At 41.3% G+C, this 19,431-nt stretch overlaps 1 pseudogene; it reads left to right on the plus strand.

The window, feature by feature from the left end:
- LOC122640273 overlaps positions 1-1,478 on the plus strand; it is a 34,839-nt pseudogene extending 33,361 nt beyond the window's left edge.
- Positions 1,479-19,431: the final 17,953 nt, after the last annotated feature.

The raw sequence follows: 19,431 nt of genomic DNA on the forward strand, positions 1-19,431 counted from the left end.
CGTGGGAGAAATTATACTGTTTCATACACATCTAACTCCAAGCAAAGTTCACTTAGACATGCTAGTTGCAATGATAGTTTAAGTGATTACTCAAGGCCACAAAGTATCGCAAGGAAAACCAACCTGAGGACATCACCAAACCATACCCCACTCAATTCATTAACAAAGTCTACTAAGACATGCTCGTACTAAAACCTTCCGACCCTTCATGAATTTGCCACTCAAACTGAAATTCAAAAAATTCTCAATAAGGAGTCCTAATATTTTTGATTGCTTAACCCCATTCTTAAACAAATAAGAATATTCCTAATCTCGGTTTTCTAACTTGTTTCTATTCGGTTAACCGACGGTTTTCCGGTTTTGAATCGAACCGAACCGGTAATAGAACCTATGAAATCAGAATCGCGTCGTTTTTATACGGTGTGGTTTGGTTTGATCGTAAACGGTCGGTTCTGGTTCCGACAACCGGTTTTGGTTCCATTTTGACACTCTTAGTCTGGATATTGAGGCGGTGGAGGAGTCCCTTTCCTTGTAATGGGTCGCTGTCTCAATAACAATTGTGTGATGAGAGACTTTTGAACCCATTAATGGTTGAGAGTTTGAATAGTCTTCTGCCACGTGAAATTGATCGTCTACTAGAGGGGTATTCTTATGTACAATAAGACCTATAACATTTTGCGCATTCTGAAACTGTATGCACTTCGCGATAGCATGTCTGTCACTAGAAATACTATCATTGACCTCTGACAGTCAATATATTCTGCAACTATATATATGGCATCATATCTCCTTGAAATGGATTTCAAACTTTACCAAGTTCCATCTTTGATCACCATTTGATGTAGTCATTCTTACACCTTTTTTTTTTTTTTTTGGGTGGGGTTGGGGAGGGGTTAATTTCCGTTTTATTAATGACATGAAAAATTGGTTAGTTATTTTTAATGGCAAACACAATCAATTTGCTGTCTAGTTCAAATTAAGTCAGCTAACCTTTGAAATTCATTTTGCAGTCGGAGCCAGAATTCCGGCCACCAATGTCTGAAATTGTGCAGAACCTCTTACGTATAATACAGAGGGAGTCTCCTAGTAGAGCGTTGAACAAGGACTGATTTAGGTTAAGAATTCAACTGCACGTGTGGTCAGCTTATGAATGGTGAGCTTGTAGCGACAATATATGTGGGAGAAAGGTCAACCAGGAAAGGCTTTCCAATGTTAACTGCCGCAAACCTGTTTCATGTATTAACATCACAACAATTCATATATAGCATTCGAGGTAATTAGTTACCAATTTGTGTGGATCCTAGGTTCTTCTTTTTCATCTTTTGTTCATTGTGATTCTTCTGCTTTGATTGGTATGTGATCATTATGATTTTTGTTAAATTATGCAGGACTTATTTGTGTCAAAGCTAATCCAATTATTATGTGTGATTAATTCTTTTCAATGGAAAGTTTTGAGATGTAAGGGTACGTTGCTTCAATTTCTCTGTGAAGAAAGTGAAATAATGGGGCTTGTGATCAGGGCTTTCTTTTTTTTTTTTTTTTTTTTTTTTTTCTCCCTTTGCGATGACACATTTTTGTATTACTGTGTTTGTTTGTTTATATAACCAAAAACCTTACTTTTCTTGATGCTAATAAGCGACGTATCAATATTTTGAAGGGCCTAAGGATGTAAATTCAGCTTAATGGTTAGTTTGTGAAATCACATTAACCCTACACATTTCACCTTAAACTCCGGCTGCTGGGGCAGAGCAAATCTTCAAGTAGCAGTTGATCTTCTCTCTCCCTTTACACAGCTTCCTTCCCCACCCTAGAGCCATCAAGATGCCGAATAATATCAAGCACCTACACAAAGGTGGGATCAAGCTTTGCTTGATTTAAGGGTTTTGAAGGTTATCGCTCAATCGGTGCTTCTAGCCTTGGCTATTATCACTTCTCCTTATATTGATATCACGTCTCTAGGGATCCTTCCGTATCTTACAATAGTGTAGCCTATGAGGCTCTCATTGTTATGATCATAGGCAGATGGGTTATTATGTTGGGTTAGTCTGTTAGGGGTAGATGAGTAATTTGTGTTGGGTTAGTCTATTAGGGGTAGATGGGTCAATATGCTAGATGGATAAGCAAGTTGGGGTAGATGGTTAAATAGGGGCGAGTACCCCATGTAAGAGAAAATGAATAGTTAATTCTCAATCTCCACTCAATTCTCTGTCTCTTCTTCATCTTCTTCTTCTATCGCTTCCCTTCTTCTCCCTCGTCCCCTTTCTCCTTCGTCTATTTTCTAATTCTCTGTCACAAAGACGTATCATTGAGAGAAATCGGCAACCAACCATGGCCGACGAACTCCGCCTCATCCCATCGTTCACCCTTGTTCAGGAATTGAAGGACATTCGTGCCTTGTTGCTTGATTGCAAGAGGAACTGCTTCAAAATGCAAAATCACATAGAAGATCTGCGGCTTAATTCTGCGGTGATCAATGAACAGTCAAAGGAACTTCAACGACTGGTACGTGAATCAATCGAAGAAGAAAATTCCAGCACCATGGCAGATCCTGAATTTGTGGAACAAAAAGACGATTCCAGTGCTGCGAATCCAATTGCATTAGAGATCGTTGCTTTGGAGATTGTTGCATCAGTGCTCATTCCTGCCTTCGTCGATCAACATCCAATTGAACCAGAGGTCGTTGCTTTAGAGATTGTTGCATCGGCGATCGTTCCAATGGCATCAGCGCTCGTTGCAGGATTCAAACTAAATGGATTGTTGTCAGTGTCGTTACCAGAATCAGAGTTGCAGGCATCGTTGCAGCAGAAGGTGGTTGGCTACGTCGTACTATGCTCTCTGTTCATTCCTTCCCCGCTTCTTGGAGCACCCTTGGATGCGAACGGTGCAGACTTCTTGGGTTTTCCGTTCACTCCACCATGGCCACCGCTGGCCGCTCTAGGAGTCTCTTGCAGTACCACACAACAGATCTTACGTTCATCCACCATTCCATGTCTGGCGATTCTTGGCGACTCTTGGCGACTCGGGAAATTTTAGAATGGTTTATAGCAAATCGTTCGATGGGGTTGTGTATGTGTACATGAACGATGGTGATCATAGAGGATTAACAGGTGGGAATCGATCGTTCACCCAATCGAAATCATCTCTCCAGCTTTTGATCCCTGAGAAGAAGGGGAATTTGCGTTTGTATCGATGGTGTTTGATGGCATCACAATCCTTCAGGCTGCCCTTGGACTTCTCGGCAGATGTGGCAATTTGCACAATCTGTATCAAGCAAGCCCTTCGACCCTTTGATCCAGGCGGGTATTCGTACCCGTTTGTGCTTACCGACAGAGATCAAGGCGCGAAAGGGAGAGAAAAGATTTGGATCCCTAGGCCACCACCAGAACCGCCACCACCTCTGTGCATATACTTCCAGTTGCCAGAGGTGCTGCGAGCAGTTCCTCAAGTATCGGTCGACCACCGAGACATTTCGAAGGGAGATTCCTCTATCCTTGCCGATTTCTGTCACACACTGGCCATGGCGATCGTAGTCAAGCAAGACCTACAACTATTCGACGGTTTTTCTGAGAGAAAAATGATGTCGAGTCTAGCTGTGTTACAGTTGGCCAGAGGCGTTGCGATGCTCTGTTAGGTTTGGGTTTGATACAATCTCGGGAAAGAAAGTGGATACCCCACACTCTGGTCGAGTGCGAGGACTTGGGGACAGCTCACCCTCTACCATTAACTTCACATCCGTTACATATCATCCCACAACCCTTTTCCTTCCTCCGCCCATTATCTTCCACATTACACCTTCACTATATTCACCATTATTTCCCCCCACAATCTTCCCATGTGTTCCCCAATGTTTCAATTACAGCCAATCCCAGCTTAACGGATAATAATACGCCCATTTATTATTAGCACTCAGCCCTTTTCCACCTTGAGATACACACACTCCAAGACACACCACCTGCTTGTGTCAAGGCCTATTCGAGCACACTTCTCAATTTTTATGCGAGCATGTTTGTCACCCCACATGGCTTACACCCATCAGTTCTGTAGTTAAGGTCATTTACCCTGGCTTAAAAGAAAACCCTCGCCACAAACTCTTGAAAACAATGGCGAACCAGGAATACAAGATTAGAGCTTGGGCTCTCTCAAGATGGTCACATTGGAGCTTTAAGTCCTCAAGCCTTGAATTAGTTTTATTAGCAAATGGCGTAGGGCTGAATTGGGTCTGGACCCATGCATGGCGTTTTTTTTTGTTTTTTTTTTCATAGATTGGTTGAAGATGGCGCGACTTCTCGGTGTCGATCCGGCTTATTTTGGGTGGCTCTTCTCGTTTATGATTTGTTTGGTGTTCGGGAAGCATGTTGGTGGTGCGATGTATGCAGCTGAACCTTGAGGACAAGGTTCTCTGAAGGGGTTGGCAATGTTATGATCATAGGCAGATGGGTTATTATGTTGGGTTAGTCTGTTAGGGGTAGATGAGTAATTTGTGTTGGGTTAGTCTATTAGGGGTAGATGGGTCAATATGCTAGATGGATAAGCAAGTTGGGGTAGATGGTTAAATAGGGGCGAGTACCCCATGTAAGAGACAATGAATAGTTAATTCTCAATCTCCACTCAATTCTCTGTCTCTTCTTCGTCTTCTTCTTCTATCTCTTCACTTCTTCTCCCTCGTCCCCTTTCTCCTTCGTCTATTTTCTAATTCTCTGTCACAGAGACGTATCATTGGTCCGACCTGCCGGATCATTTCCTCCCCAAATCTAGGTTCATAACACTCATCGACGATGATTCATTTTTGCTTGTGCTCCTTCATGACTTAACCAGTGAGGGTCTGTTCAGTTTGGGTGACTGTCCTCTCAATGGCGATAGGGACGGACGAGATGACTGCTCAGTCCCTAAATCTTGAACGCCCTTGACATGGATCTCGTCTCTGATTTGCTTTGCCCTCTTCCTGCCAAAAACTCTTACTTACCAAACGTAATTTTTTTTTATTTTTCTTGATAAAACTATTAAATTGCCAAATGCCTAGAAGCCATAGAGAAACCCTAAGTTCGTTTCTTAAGGTCTCAGCTCAAATCAAAATCACAAAGCTAGGAATGGAAACCCAAAACTCGACAAGATAGTTTTTCTTCGGCACCACGGAACCCAAGAAAGCTGGAACCAGAAGTGAGCAGACGCAACATGCTCAATTAAAGGACATAAAAGACCGGTTATGTCTTCTGCTGTAACCACTTCGTTTATGAACATGTTTACCCTTTGTTAATGTGGGTCCAGCTAGTTGGTGAGGCCCTTGTTATTAGGGAAGGTCTATTGGGGGCTGTATCTCTGAAGGTGCTTATCGGTTCATAGTGGAAAGCAACAACCAAGAACTCATTTCCTATTTATTTGATTTTACCAAAGGCTTGGCCTTATCAGTGCGTGGAGTGATGGACGATATTAAGCAACTTGTTTCCTATTTTGATGTTTGCGAATTTGCATGTATTCCAAGGGTTGCTAAGGAAATGGCAGATACCGTGGCAAGGAGGGCTCAATCAGTAGTAGGTAGGACTGTGTGGCCTAATTCCAATTCTTGTTTCTCTATAACTCTATTTACGGGACATAGGAGTGTTACCCGTTTTAATAAATAGACTTTTTTTCTACCAAAAGAAAAAAACAATATTGGTTCAGCTTGCCAGAAAAAAGAAAAAAAAAAGTGTATCTAATCAAACCGTAGAGTGCATGCCCCCATGAGATCACGGAATTGATTCTCCTGTTTGACATTTATGTCATAAGACACCCCTCCGCCCTTAGCTGTTGTTAAAAATATTATATAGTTGTAGCTAAATCACATTGGGCAGTTAGATGCAATAGATTTTTTTTTTATTTGGTAAAGAGATAGAATAGATTGAAAGAAAGAAAAAAAATGCTTGTGATGCCCTTTTCCCTGGCAGGTATCTATTACAAAAAATTTTAAAACAATAGATAATCTGAGCAAATATAAAATATTTGCAAGTATATTGAGGAGCCTATTTTAGATGAGCATTTCTAGAAAATATATTAGATGAGTACTTGTTTTTAGCCACGTGGTAAAGTTGGATGGCAGAAATTTTGTCAATAGATAGAAGGCCTTTATTCACATGTCAAATTTCAGCTGAATAAGAGTTTGCCAAGTGGTAAAAAAACAAAAAAAGAATGGTTGGGTTTTAGAAAGGCTGAAATACATAATAATGCCCTCCTCCTTAAGCTTGGTTGGAGACTTATTTCTGACCTGAGTTCACTCTCAGCGAAGGTTCTTACGGCTAGATATTTTCTTAATAGATCTATTTTTTACCCCAAGATCATGAGGAAAAAAGGCTCTTGGCCTTTGAATAGTATTGCTTCCACCCATCCTACTTTGAAAAAGATGGTTTTCAGATCGATTGGGAAGGGCAATTCTACTTTCTTGCTTCATGATCCGTGGATCCCAAATATTTCAGGTGGTTACTTCCTCTTTCTTTGGATAATCTTAGTCCTTTGGATATGGTAAGTTCTTTTATTGAGAATAATAATTGGAACATGTATTGTCTTTATTCTCGTTTACCACCTATTTATGTTTCCTCTATAGCTAATTTGCATTTATCAAATGATAATGATAGATGGTCATGTATCTTATCTAAAGATGGTCGATTCACCACTCAACGAGCTGCTATTTCCAAGGGCCCAAATTAGTTTCGTATTTCTGTATGGTGGCGCTTTCTTTGGAAACTTCTTTTACATCCAAAATTTAAAATCTTTTTTTGTTTGGTTTTACATGCAGGAATCCCGATCAAGACTCTCATCTCAACATGGAGTCCGATGGACCCCTTCTGTGTTTTTTGTGGTTCTTGTATTGAGACCACATGGCATGTCTTTCTTTCGTGTGATTGGATTAAGCATATATGGGTTGCGGGCCCGCCGGGTTTGAGAACTGAGTTTCTCTTGTCACCATTTCTGGAACAGCTTTGCATTTCTTTTCTTTTAAGTATCGTTCGAACAAAACGGCTTCTTATCTGGCTTGTCTCAGTGTAGCTCCATCGGAACAAAGTTATGTATGGGTCTGTTAATATTGACCCGAAATGGGTCCTAACTAACTACTCTAGATGGTTTTCGGGTCTTAGGATTTTTCCCCTACACCCCCTTTATGTTCTTATTCATCCCCCTTCCATGATACTGATAAAATCCCTTTATATTTGTTCTCTTATTTCTCAGTTTTACATTACCCTGTTTTAATTTTCTCAGGGTCAGCTAATTTAGTCCTAGACAGAGTGGGGTGGACATACTACATTTTGTTAGATGGGCAAATTGTTTTGGCTGGTGCAGATTATCTTAACCCGCTAAGGATTTTGAACCTGAAGCATACAGCTTAAAAAGGGCTTGGAACATGCGGCTCAGATTAATATGGATCTTAAAGAAATCTGGTGTTTGCAACAAGGACTTCTTGTCCTTTTTGCCTCCTCCAAAACACCCCTGGCCATGGGATTTAGTGCCATAGTTTGTGTAACCTGTTGCACAAAGAATGTTGCCAGAGGAAGATCCTCAAGCAGTGCAACCTTTAAGCTAGCCTTGGGCTAGGAAAGAATATGGAAAGCGAAGATAGCTCTGTTATATTTCTTGGTTTCTTTATTGATAGAAGAATGAGATCCCCTTACATGAGCAACATGGCTCCTATTTATACAAGTTCAAGCCCAATCCTTTTCCTATTACATTTCTCCGATCTTCCAGAGGACCTTTCCTTTCTGGTAAGGTGGTCCCCGCATGCTCCTATTAGGAAAGCCTTCCAAGAATCGAGATTCTCCCCCTAAATCTTGGGATCTTCCCGGATTTGGCACGTGAATTGCAGTTATCAGCATATACTCACTTGGAAGTTTACAACTATCTTTGCTGACATGTCTAGGCTTGTATAACTGTCTTGGGCGTGGCCCCCGTGTGTTTGGCTGTGGGCTGGTTTCTCGTAACCCAAGTCGGGCCACGTGTCAAGCAAGTATTGGATAGACGAAATGTGGTGTATCATTTGCCCCCTACTCCCCTTACCTGAAGTGAGGTATGGGGAGAAGATTATTTGACCATCCCGTACAAATGCAGGTTGGTTTGTATGTCCAGTCATTCTTACTCTTTACCAGTTCTGTATACCTCATTGATGGTCGGTTTTAATGCCCGGTGGTGCTGCATACCATTCACGAATCACTTTTTCCTTGGATTACATTTCTCCTTTGGACGACATTACCCTCCGTGGGTATTTTATAATCGCGCCGCCATTCGTCGATGTTTGCACGTGGGTCCAAAATATCTTCCGAATTTCACACCTTTTGAGGGAAGTTGAGGGGATGTCATAAAGTTCAAATTTAAACTTCTTACTTTCTCAGTGTTTTCCTTGCCGTGGCAGCTTATCTCACTCTCAAAACATGTGTCTTTTCTTCTTCTTCTTCTTTGCATCTCAGTATTTCAAACAAAATGGATGGTTGGATCAGGAGCCTCATTTCATTGCTCCCAAGGGTATAAAGTGCTCTAACTTCCCCTATCTTTCCTTCTTCATTGTCTTCAAATTTCTTTGCTTAAAAAACCTCTTGAGCTTCTGAAGCCATTTTGCTCTGTGCTTTTTCTTCAACCGCGTCCCTTGTTGCTCAAGTAAGTTCTCCCTTTCCCTTTTCTCTTTATTTTTTCATTTGCTTTCTTTGCTGTTTTGGTCTGAGAGATGGTGAAATCTAAGAAAACTTCAGTCCCTGAGCCCAACCGGGAGGTAGATTCCTTGTTAAAAGAGGCTGAGGAGTTGTATCATGGGGAAGGTGTGAGAAGAAATCGAGGGGCTCCCTCCCAGGCCATCCATGGTGGGCGCCGCAATTCCTAGGGCTTCCATTTTAGTTCCACGAAGTACATCTGATGCTTTCACCAGTACTTCCAATCGTGCTGCCCCCAAAAACTCATCGACTTCTCGTGGGAAAAGAGGTTATCATGTCCTCCAACCCCAATCTCATCCTACCGTAGGGAAAGGGGTGGACGAGATCTCCTCGGCATTGTCAGTGCGTGACTTTGTGGAGATCCGAGAAGTTTATTCAATCCCGGAGTCTGTTGACCTTAGAGTCCCTTCTCTTGAGGATAGGCTGAACGCTGAGCACCCCAATGAGGTCGGCCTCATCTTAGATGCCTTTGAGGCGGGGCTCCAATACCCCCTTCCTGCCTTTATTTCTTGTCTTCTTAAATATTATGGGGTTACCCCAGCCAACTAGTCCCCAACTGCTGGAGATGTGTAGGATCCTTTATAGTTAAGTGTTCTCGGTTAGGCAGACGTCCCTCTCCTGCTTTGTTCATTATGTGTTTCCTCTTGAACTCGAATAGTGGTCATTCCGGGTGGTATTACTTTCGTCAAAGTGACATTCCTGTCATGGGCAAGATCCCCACCTCCATTCATGGTTGGAAATAGAAATTCTTTTGGGCTTTATATACGGGGCCCAAGTTTCCCACTGCATGGGGTTACCCGAGCACCTCCACTCGGAACAGAACCCCCACCTTGACGCCGAGGACCTATCCACTTTGGAAATGATGGAGGCTATTGACGCTCTGGACATGACCGAATTGAAGAGGGGTAAGCGCCCCTGGAATTCGCCTCTTACTGTCCTCCTCTCACGGATTTTTACTTTGTGCTAATCTTTTCTTTTATGTTTGTTGCAGTGGAGTTTACTTCGGGTTCCTTCACTAGTTTCATGGAGACAGAGAATCTTCAGGTCATCGAGGATACAGTTCTTTCTCCCTTGGATAAAGGCAAGAAAAGAAAAGGGGCTTAGTCCGATCATAAGAAGGGTCTTCTGAGGAAAGAACCCAAGAAGAATGCCCCTCCTTCGTCCTCCCAGGATCACAAAATTCAGGTACAGCATTCAAGCAAGAAGAAGATATCTTCCTCCTTCGATCATACAGCATGGGAGCAAAGTTCTCTCACAGTCTTCGAGGATGCCCCCTCATTGGAAGTCGCCAAGAAGGACAAGGAGAAGGAGAAGATAAGCTCGGATGTGTTTGCCCCCAAGTGGTTGGTTCGTACCGACCAGAAAGTGATCAACGATGCGGGGGCCGCCGAGCACTTGGTACTAAATTGCGTTCCTACAACTGATCAGGATCTACTCTCGAATATGGATGACGATACGCTGGAGACTTCAACCCTTGCACGGGTTTATGAGGTAATTCTCTTTCTCTTTATAGATCTTGGGGTTTCAGATGATTTATTGCTGATTTTTCCTTCCTCCAGGCTTTGGCTTTTACTTCTGGGTTGGTGGAGCGTAAGAGAAAGATTGCCTCAGTGTACAGCTAGATGGAGAAGGAGTACAAGGAGTTGAAGCAAACGTGTCTTGATAGGAATGATCAGATCCATCTCTTAGCTACCGAGGTAGATGCAAAGCTTATTGCGGCTGAGGAGCGTGTGGAGACTCTCCTCTCTTCTTATAAGAAGACCGAGGAAGAACTGCATAAGAAGGACCAACTGGTCAATAACCAAAAGAAGGAAATTGCCAGCTTGAAGTCCAAACTTGAGAATTCCAACGCCAAGGTCATGGAAGATTATCTCTACTCCGAGGCCAATACCTAGGAGCATCTGAAGACGACCTCAAAGATTTATTTACAAGTGTCTCACTCCATGTGGGAGCAAGTGAAAGAAAAGCAGCCTGACTTTGAGCAAGCCACCGAATACCAAATAGGGTATCGAGCTGGCAGAGGAGAACCTGACGTCGATATCGACGGATGGGGCAGTTCCCACCCCAGATGCGCAAGACCCCAAGGATGCTACTTTAGTTTAGCTCTTCTCCCTTTTCTTTTTGGCTTTTTTATCATGTTCTTTTTGTCCATTTTGGGAATGTAACTCGCCTCATGCGCTTCTAATGAAGTACAATTACTTTCTTATTACTTTCTGGACTTCTTATCCTATATTGGATTCTTTATTTTACATCATCTGACCATAACCTTTGTATCTTGTCTATAGGATTAACTTTCCATGCCCAGTAGCACACAATCTGATGCCATGGAGTGAGAAAAGGAATTGCAAGCTCAGATAATGGCATATGCGATCGCAAATGTCGTCCTGCAAAAGAGCAATTCTCGCCTTGAGAGTGAATTAGGCTACTACAAGTCACTTGAAAGTTGGAAGAAAGATTTGCTGGAAAGATTGGATTTTGTTCGGGACATTGTAGATAACATTGCTAACTATCTCTGGGCGCAGAAGTATGCAGCTGCCACTCTCACTATCGAGTATCTTTTGAAGTCGGCGGCCTTCCAAAGCTTCTGTGAGGATAAGATACTAGAAGGTGCCCAGCGCCTGTATGATAAGATAAGGAAAGTTGCACCCCACTTTAAATGGGGGGTGATCAAGTTGGGCTTTGATCCCTGAATTCCCATATGGGAGGTGACATTGGATCCAACTTCCATCTCGGTACCTTTCTTTCCTCCTCCCAAGAATGTTCCAAGACCCTTGCCCCCAAATCCTCCACGTCCCAAGCATCTGTATTTGTAACCACTTCATTGTATCTGGTCAGGCAGTAAAAATTGGCATATTTTATTTATGGAATTTTCATCCCTTTTGATCGTAATGCTCGGTACTTGACTAGCTCAAAATGCTTAGCTTTTTGCCTTAGATGGAAAATTATCTCTTTTTGGGGTGCTTGCCCTTCTTTCTGGCGAAAATGCCTTTATGAATGGGAGATCTTATTTAGGGGATTTTGTCTGTAACTTCCAACATAGAACATTTATTGCATGTGCCCTTCTCAATGCTCTATTTACTACACCATTAATGGAACTTCAGTACAAGCCAAATCATTGCCTCCATATTTGAACCCTTTTGCAGTTTTTGAAGAATATAAGTGCAATAGGGGTTGGCCACGTGGCTCCTCGTAATTATTCCTCTTAAATCCGATTGTTGTCTTTTTGATATTCCCCTCTTGATCTGGACCATTGGTTCCTCTTTAAATAGTGCTTCTGTTCTCCACTTTTGTTGTTCATGGTGAAGCCATGAATTCTTTCTGTAGGTCTTCTTCCTGCACTTCCTTTGAAGCTCTTTTTCTTCTTTGGTTCTCCGGCTGTCGTTGCCTTTATGGCTATGCTGGATGTCTATTTTTGGAGGCTGATTCTTTAGTAGGTGAAATTACTTTTGACTTCAATCTTCAATCGACATTGGCCCTTACAGCTTCGATCCTCAATCGACACACAGTGTCTTTTGGTGTTCTTGGCTGTTAGGCTACCTTTCTGTGTGGTGTGCCCTTGCCAATGCTTGGTGGGGTCATGCTATCATAGAGAGGGTGAGAGTCTTGAGGGGGTTGTTTCCTGCCTTCCCTAACCTCTTCAAGGTTCGAGGAATGGAGACTTTGCACAAGCAGTGCGCTGGAGGACCTAAACCGGGGTCTTGCTCATCGTCTTCAACCTCCTCATCTTTAGAAGGTTTAGGAGACCGGCAATGGGGGTCATTCTATCTTCAGAGGAGCTCAAAGATGCTAGAATGGTGATTCCCATTTGGCGAAGCAGTCCCCGAGGGCTTGTCGGGGTCGCTTTGGGATAGGGCGTATTACATCATGAATGTCGGGGTTCATCATACTCTGGCCAATGTTCTTGTTGTTGCTACTCCTGTCTCATGCTTCTCTACCCCTGCTTTCTTCGCACCTCAATCCTCTTCTCTGGTGGATCAAGATAAGGCACATCATGCTTATGGGTTAGGCACATTTCGATCTCGCTAGGCTTTTGTCCTTCAGGAGAAGCATCCCACTGGGACCGAGCACACCTCACTTTTTGTCAACTCTGTATAACCATTTGATTCCATTATTTGTAAAAATCCTATGTTTTTTTAGCACCATTTGAAAGCTTGTCAATAAAGAATTTTCTTATTTTTGACTGGTTTCTTTTGCTTTCGTTCCTTTTGTTGTACTTCCCTTATCATGTTCGATCTTTTGCTCCATCAGCACTAGTGATAATAACAATTGACACTTTTGACCCTTTTTTGGTGTTGCGGTGTAACTCATCAGTATGCTCTGATGACCATTGTCTTTGCGGTACGCCTCTATGGTATAACTCATTATTATGGTTAGATGACCATTGTCTTCATTGGGGAAGCGCCCCTATGGTGCAACTCACCATTATGGTCGGATGACCATTGTCTTCATTGGGGAAGTGCCCCTATGGTGTAACTCACCATTATGGTCGGATGACCATTGTCTTCATTGGGGAAGTGCCCCTATGGTGCAACTCACCATTATGGTTGGATGACCATTGTCTTCATTGGGGAAGCGCCCCTATGGTGCAACTCACCATTATGCTCGATTGACCATTGTCTTCATTGGGGGAAGTGCCCCTATGTGCAACTCACCATTACGGTCGGATGACCATTATCTTCATTGGGGAAGCGCCCCTATGGTGCAACTCACCATTATGGTCGAATGACCATTGACTTTTTGCTTAGTAACATGTAAATTTTACATCATTAATAATAACATGTAAAATTTGCTTGGAAGAGTGATTATAAAATTTGATTGCAGGAATGAACCATTGCTCCCCAAAGTTGATGAGTAAGCGTTGATGCCTTTATTAACCATAGTCACATAAAACTTTGAAACAATCTCAACTTTGTTTTAAAACAAAGGGGACTGACCTTATTCATAGAATTTTCGCAAATTTTTAGAATTCCAAGACCGTGGTTTGGGTACTCCCTCCAAAGTCTACAAATGGAAAGCTCCTGGCGCCACCTGTTTAGAGATTCTGTATGGTCCTTCCCAATTGGGTGCTAGTTTTCCCATGGACCTTGGATTAGAGGCCTCTACCTTGCGAAGCACCAGTTCTCCTCAGTGAAATTTTCTCGGTTTCAACTTTGCATTATAATGGTGTGTCGTCCGTTGTTGGTGAGCAGCGTTCCTTACCCGCGCTGTTTCTCATATTTGCTCTTAACTCCTCATCATTAGCTTCCGGATCGTATAATTGCATCCTCATTGAAGTTTCCCCCATCTCCATGGGGATTATTGCCTTGGTTCCATATGCCAGCATAAATGGTGTTTTGCTTATTGCAATTCTTGTGGTTGCACGGTGTGCCCATAAAATGTTGGGCAGTTCCTCTGCCCATAATCTCTAACTTCTTTTTTATCTTGTCCAGTAAGATCTTGTTCATGGCTTCTACCAGGCTGTTGGATTGCGGGTACGCTACCGAGGTCTTTCACAGCTGAATTTCATATAGATCATTGAATTCCTTGAATTTTTGTTCAAATTGCTTTCTGATGAGCACATTTATGTGTGAAATCTTAGGGCATAAAGCATGCATTTTACCATATTGGACAGAGTTACTTGGTGCTTTCTTGTGCTTTTCAGGTTTTTGGGCTATTCATTGCTATTCTAGATTATCAGGAGCTGCATGTTCGAATCTACACATAAAGCTGCCCAATGTTTTTGCATGGTTGTGTTCAGGACTAAATTTCGAGCAAGATGGACGTGACGGAATTCAGTTATGCATCCGTTTAGGCCCCCATGCAGTTGATTATTCTTTTCAGGCCAAGAAAGAATAATGGGCCAGAAATGAGCTGTAATGCAGGCCCATAGCCATTCTGCCACTTCCCAAGGGTATTTTTGACATTAAAGAAGGCATTTCTAATCAATGGTGGAGATCTACTGCAAGTACAGGACCGTTTTGATGATTTTCCAATCTTGAATTGAGAGAAGAGCTATCACCCACATGGGGGGGCCCATAAGATTCCATAATTTTTGAAGGCCCACAACCCCTCCACGATTTTTCAAGGTGCACCCAAGCCCTCCACGTTTTTAAGAGGGAACACACAAGGCTCCACGATTTTTCTAGAGGACAATATGGGTGATTTATTCATTGTGAGTGGAATCCTAGTCATCACTCTCTCTCCTCCAACTTTTCAAGGACACTTTTGGGATTTTACTATGGATAGATTGCTTTTGAAGAAGATTCTCTCATCCTTGGAAGGTTGAAAAGTCAAAGATGCCTTGATCACATGACTTGGAGAAGACTCCTACAAAGAAAAGGAAGCACAAGAATAGAATTAGAAAGTCTACTTTTTGAAAAATAGATGGTTCATGTAGCTAAGATTTGAATCTCTCCCACTTTCTAATTTTTTTTTCTTGGGGTTCAAGCAATGTAAAGGAGGAAGGAGAAGAGAATATTCTCTTATCTTTGGGATTTTCTCTCCCACACTCTCTCTCCTCCACGGTTTTAGAAGGAGAGGAGCTCCCAAAACCATGGAGCCCCTCTCCCTCTTCTCCCTTTTCCTCTCTTCCCCCTATAAATACCCCATGCTTTCTCTTGTAAACTTGTTCAATTATTTAGTAAATTTTTTTTCTTCTTCTTCTAAATTTTTGGCTTTCTAAGTTCTTAGTTTGATTTATGAGCTTAGTTTAATGGTTGTAATAGGTTTAATTCAAGCTTTTGTTTCAATTAATGTCTTCAATATGGTTGTAACATTTTAATTCTAGTTTAGTTTTAAAGTTTTCTCGTCTTGGCTTCTAATCATTGTGGGAAGAATTAGAGACTTGGAAGAGGAAGCCATGCAAGGATTATTCAAGTATTCAAGCTTCTTCAACTACATTTATGCAAAGCTTAATTAATTCATGCACTTTCAACTTTGGTAGAAGGGAGTATTAGCTCTTATTTTTAGTTTCTAATTTCTTCTTCTTATTCTCTACCTCTTTCTTCTTCTAATAGTTTTATTTTATTAGTATTCTCATCTCCATTAATCCCTCCATTCTATTAGGAATTTTAATTCTCCATTATTTTTATCTTATTCTCATTTTCTACCTCCCTAATTCAATCATGCTTTTAGGATTTTATTTTTTTATTCACTATTACTATTGTCACACCCCAAACCATCCCCTGGGAGGATTAGGTAGGTGACCCGAATTGCGTCACGGCAATCCGCCAAATCCCACGGATCTAGAATCAATTAATACATTCACGGACCCACATTCATCACATTACTACAGGTAAGATTAGAGTACTGCAGATAAACTATTGATGAGCACATTTATGTGTGAAATCTTAGGGCATAAAGCATACATTTTACCACATTGGACAGAGTTACTTTGGTGTTTTCTTGTGCTTTTCATGTTTTGGGCTATTCTAGACTATCAGGAGCTGCATGTCCCAAGTTACATGTAAAGTTGCCATTTTTCTTTCCATGGCTGTAAAGAGGACTAAATTCGGAGGAAGATGGACGTGACGGAATGAAAGTACGCATTCGTTTAGGCCTCCATGCAGTTGACTATTCTTTTCAGCCCAAGAAAGGATAATGGGTCAGAAAGAAGCTGTAGTGCAAGCCCATAGTCATTCTACCACTGCCCAAGGACATTTTTGACATTATAGAAGATATTTCTAAGCAATGGTGGAGATCCACTGCAAGTACAGGGCCGTTTTGATAATTTTGCATTCATGAAGAGAGAGAAGGACTGCTACCCACATGGAGGGACCCACACTGCCACTAGATTCCATAGTTTTGAAGGTCCACAAGGTGTCCACGATTTTTCTGGGCTGCATTTAATGCCCCACGATTTTTAGAGGACACATTGGGGATTTTGTTATTTGGTTGAGTAGAATCCTAGTCATCACTTTCTCTCTCTCTCCTCCCACTTTTCAAGGGCACTTTTGGAAGTCTACTTGGGATAGATTTATTTTGAAAGATATTTTCTCATCTATGGAAGGTTGAAAAGTCAAAGATGCTTTAATCTCATTGCCCGAAGAAGATATCTACAAAGAAAAGGAAACATAAGTTAGATTTAGAAATTTACTTTTCTAGAAATAGAAGGTTTATGTAAACAACATTATCTTCTCTCCCTGTTTCTATTTTTTCTTTTTTTTCTTGGGAGTCAAGTATTATAAAGGAGGAAGGAGAAGGGAATATTCTTTATTTTTGGATTCTCTTCTCCCTCTCTCTCTCCCCTCCATGATTTTTAGAAGGAGAGAGCCCCCAAAATCGTGGAGGCCTCTCTCCCTCCTCCCTTTTCTCCCTTCTTCTCTCGTTCCCCCTATAAATACCCCTTGCCCTTTGGGTTGTAACAAGTTAGTTCTAGTTCAGTTTTTAAGTTAGTTTTAGTTTAGTTTTAATTCGGTTTTTAGTTCAATTTATTAGTGAAATTTCCTCTTTTCTTCTTCTAGTTTTTGGCTTTTTAAGTTCTAGTTTGCTTTTATGATTTTTATTTCATGGTTGTAATGCTTTTGATTCATGCTTTCAATTTTATGTCTTCAATATGGTTGTAATAATTCTAGTTTAGTTTCAAGCTTTCTAGTCTAAGTTCCTAAGTTGATGATAAGACTTAGAGATTTAGAAGAAGAAGCCATGCAAGGTTTGTTCAAGTATTCAAGCTCTTCAACTACATTCATGCAAGTACATCCAGGTTTTTACTCTCTAAACTCTTAATCTAATTCTCCCTCTCTTCTATCTCATTCTCCTTCTTCTTCTTTTGTTTTTTTTTTATGTGGTTGTGGTGTGTGGCTGTATTTTTATTCCTTCCAATTCGCATTAGTTTGATAGGTTAGATGCTCATGTGTTAGGACGCCAATATAATCCCTTAGATGCATAATTTTGTTAGATGCTTGCGAGTTAGGACGTGTTAGTTTAATCATCATTAGTTTAATTTAGTACTCTAATTAATTTGGTTCACTTTGCATTTCCTAAAAGAGAGTAAAATAGGGTGGCGTATATCTTCTCGTGTTCAACCCGTAGCTACGATTGACCCGTACGCTTGCAGTATTATTTTAACTTAAATAAGTTTTTGGTGCTGTTGTCGGAGAGATTATTGTCCACTTTATTTTTCTGGTTTTTAAGTAATTCGAAGTGCTTTATTTTATTTTACCTTTTCTTCTAAAAAAAAAAAAAAAAAAATCAGTTTTTGAAAACCTCATCTTGTTTCTCTTCTGTTTCAAAGACTGTGCGCCCAATCTAAAGTCCTTCTTATGCTCAAACCCGACCTCTTTTGGTGTCCTCATAGGATTTGGTTACCTATGATGCTGCATCTTGACTTGGTTGGGTGGAATGACATATGACTTATCTTTGGAGGTGACCAACTTTGATAACAGAAAAATGACATAGTGAGTGTCTTGGAAACAAAAACATATTAGTCCTCCACTCTACATTAGAATCCAATTGGAGTCGCCCGTAGGTGGCTCTTGAAGACTATACGGGTTCCCTTGCTGTCAACCTATATGGCAACCTTACAGCTTTGGAATCATTGTTTCAATTTTTGAGGGCAATGCACCAATTGTCTATTTATTCCCTCATGTTTTTAGTGAATTTTTTTTAATCTTTTATTTTTCATTAATTTTTCTAAGGGAGACCACAATTTGGGATATGTGGTTAGTTTAGAATAATGGGAGATACACTTCCACCTATGGCTTTGGAGGAAAGATGGAATTATACTAAGGCAACAATGACTTTGGGGGAAATGTTTAAACAGGCTAGGGAAGCCAAAAGTAGTGAGATAGAGAACAATTTTGCACCACCCCAGTACAATTTTGCTCCTCAACCCAACTATGGGCTTTCGGAAAATTTTGATTGGTCACATCCCCAGACTATCCATGTTATGAAAGGCTGCCCTAATCTTTATGGGGGTAGCTTTGGTGTGAGAATATGAGTCCTCTATTTGAGTACATTTCTTTTGGCACTTAAAATCAAGGGTGGAGTGACCATCCCGATTTCTCGTGGGATCAATGGAATAACTAAGCTGGACCACCCAATTTCTAATACCATGGTCAGTTTGGTCCTCTAATGCCCAACCCTCCATTGCATCTCAATGGGCCACCTCTCTTTGAACCATATCACCAAACCCCTGAGTTTCAAAAAATGGGTAAGGAGGCCAGACTGAGTGAGCTTGAGAAACACATAGCCTTTCTCACGACAAGCCACAATACCATGGAGAGGCAACTCTCTCAACTGATCACCATAGTGCAAGAGAAGGAAACGGGTACATTACCTAGTCAGCCTGCACCACCCCATTCCCAGTTTAATGATGTTGAAAGTCCACCACCCCAGTTTGAGGTTAATGAGAGTCACTCCCAACACAATGATTTTCAAGATGATTTATTTGTTGAGATTGAGTCTCCTGAATATGTTAGTGAAGCGGAGTTTGATGAACTACCTAGGGAAGTCCAACTTTTGCCTGAAATTTCTGATCTTAGCGAGCCTAGTGTTTCCACTAATTTAGAATCAGATTTTCATAATAGCATAGAAACCCTGAAAATTTGATCTCCCCCTCTCTCTTTGGAAAACCCAGATAATTGTCATTATGAGGATTCAGTTGTCCCACCTATTGATTTGTCCAAACCTCCTAGGTTTGATGATTTTATTGAGGAGGACAATGTTAGTCATGATGCTTTTGAAGCAAATTAACGTGATCCTTATTTGGCGAACCAAGTTATGCAAAGGGCGGATAATTGTATTGCTAGGATTGATTTGAGTAAACCTCCCATTTTTTATAATTATTTTG

The sequence above is a fragment of the Telopea speciosissima genome, chromosome 1 (genome assembly GCF_018873765.1).
Source record: "Telopea speciosissima isolate NSW1024214 ecotype Mountain lineage chromosome 1, Tspe_v1, whole genome shotgun sequence".
In the NCBI taxonomy this organism is placed as follows: Eukaryota; Viridiplantae; Streptophyta; class Magnoliopsida; order Proteales; family Proteaceae; genus Telopea; species Telopea speciosissima.